Source organism: Athene cunicularia, assembly GCF_003259725.1.
Source record: "Athene cunicularia isolate RWA chromosome 4 unlocalized genomic scaffold, athCun1 chr4_part2, whole genome shotgun sequence".
In the NCBI taxonomy this organism is placed as follows: domain Eukaryota; kingdom Metazoa; phylum Chordata; class Aves; order Strigiformes; family Strigidae; genus Athene; species Athene cunicularia.
The window spans coordinates 23,377,812-23,380,418 of record NW_020799099.1 but is presented as its reverse complement, the minus strand read 5'-3'; positions in this window follow the sequence as shown (position 1 = coordinate 23,380,418).

Here is a 2,607-nt window from a genome sequence, read left to right as displayed (position 1 = left end):
CCCTGCCCCTCCCGCGGGAGCCGCCGGCAGGGCCCGGCCAGGAGGGCTCTGCCCTACGGAGGCTCCCCGCGCCACGGGGACGAGGGGCAGGCTCCGCGGCTGCCCCGGGCAACCTCCCCCGGCATCACCGCGACCCCGGGCCGGGCAGCCGGCGGCTGCCGCTTTGGTGCCGAGCGGGATCAGGGGACATTCGGCCCGTGCGAGAGTCTGGGCTCGATCAGACCTGGGCCGCTGCTGAAAATGGCACCACAAACCCCCCTTTCAGCCCAGTAACATTAGCGGGGCCATGCTGAAAATAGCGAGCGTCTCCTGCCCTCGCACACTTAAAGGTTAACAGAGCCGGCCAGCATGGCCTGGAGTCAAGTCGGCAAGGGCAAAACAAACCCCAGTGCCAAGGAAGCCTCCGATGGCATAGCCTGACGTGCCAGGGCCCATCGGAGCACCACGCGGTGCAATATTTGGCCTGAATTTAGAAAGTGTGAAGTGGCGTAAACATAACGCCCCAGTGATTTTTCCATCTAGGGATATGTTGGTGAAATAAGAGAAAGGTTAAAGCGAAAAGGGGAGGGGGAGGACACGCCACACAGCTAGCGACTGCCAGCAGTCGCGTCATGGCAGCAGCGGGAGGAGGAATTCATCCCCCCAGTGCCCTGCTCTGGTCACCGCAGGCTGGAAGCAGTGATTGTCCTAGAAGTTTAAAGCACGTTTCAAAACAGAACTGTGGAGTTGTGCTGTTTCAAAAGTTTGACCCTTTTTTTTTGGTGGAAGAAAAGCACATACACGTAAGAAATGCTTATTTCTGTATCCACTCAGATGCAAACATTGCTCAGCAGGGCCTGAGCCTCCGGGTGGGAGCAAAGGTCTTTTTTGGAAGGTGCCTCTAAGAAATACCTCCCTCTGGTGCAGAGACAGGAGAAAGTCTGTCCAAGTAGAGAAAGAGGGAGGAAGAGAACATTTTATCGAGCTCTCCATCAGAAGGAATATGCTAACTTGCAGATTTGAGTTTTCATTCACAATTTATTTTTTATTAAGTAATGCAATCAGAATCTCCTTCATACTTAGTCTCTGTTTTCCTCTCTAAATCAGTCTAAGCCAAAATGACTGCTTTCCCAGTTTGCAAGTTTACAACAGAAAGTTAGGCTGTGGCATTAGTGTTCCCTTTTAAGTCCACTGTAGGACTCTCAAAGCCAGCTGATGTAACATCTCCTCCTCTATCCCCTGCTTTACTGTAAACCTCTAATTAGCTTTTCACATAAATCACACACAGCTCTCTCCTTAGTCCTAATTGCAGTTTCACAGTAAAACCCAATGGCATGCTTCAAGCTGTAATCTGGAGAGTGAACGATAAGAAACTGTAACTCCCTGGAGACTTTGAGGGTGAAGAGTTCAGGCATGAAGCCACCGTGAACAGCAGCTACTGCATTAAGACTTTTATAAACTTACGTTGAGAAGCAGCAGGTATATTCTTATTCTGTAAAAAGCAAGACCAAAAGACAAGCACTAGTGGCAGCAGCCCCAGAGCCAATACTCTGGCTGGAGTACAGTATTTTTCCACCACAGCTGTTTATCAGAGCTGAGACAGACACACTTCTGTTAAGTCACTGGAGCACTCAGGGCTGTGACATGTTGGTAACTTTTCTCTGGGTTAATAAAGACACTTCTGTACTTGCATAAAGTCTTGAGATAGCTGAAGGCCAGCATACTTGTCTCCTGTGCAGCAGAGGAATGGAAACCAGACTGTAACTTCCTCAATGCCTTTGTCCCCTCCTAACTTTTCCTCACCAGCACTCCACAAGGGCCAGCTTCCCCTGCTCAGGGCAGAGTAAGATTTACCTGAACTTTTCCTTAACCCCAGCCTAGAAATAAGTGGATTCCTTCCTGCACCTCCCACCCTTCCCACAGAGACATATTTCTATATCCTGATCTTCCTCCTCTGCCTTTGCTGAACCACTGCGCTTCAGGATGACTGTTCAGAAGAGAGGTGTGATGAATGGGGAACACCAGTATGTATTTCTGGCACCACAGAAATCAGCCAAGATGGGCTGTGGTGTTTGACTGTAGGTTGCGCTCTACTTGGGAAACCATCACTGTTTTCTTGTAAGCAATTCAGAAAAATTCTTAGAAAACAAAATATCAGAAGCAGTCATGCCTATCACAGAGAAACAAAAAAACACCCCAACAACAAAAAAGCATACCTCTGTATAAGGTCTCCATTATGCTATTTCATGTTCTCTGGCTAAGATGTTGCATCAAACCACTGCCTCTGCCCTTTTTTACTCCTGAGGAATTTTATACTGCATGAGCAGTACAACCTCAGGATGAATATTTATGCAATTTGTCATAAATATGTCTAGAGCCATGAGAGCTCAAATCAGAGCAAATGCATTGTGAAAAACTGATGAAAAGTCTGAGACCCACTAGTTGAGTATCACTAGATTTTATAACATACCATGCCTACCTACCTTTGATCACACTGTTGTTTCCTATAATTCTCAGCTACATAGTTATAATCTGTGTGCAAGAAGTGCTTCATGGCTTTTTTAACATGCCTATCTTTTAAGGGGAGCCAACATCTGGCTGATACACATGTCCATCATCTACTCTCTA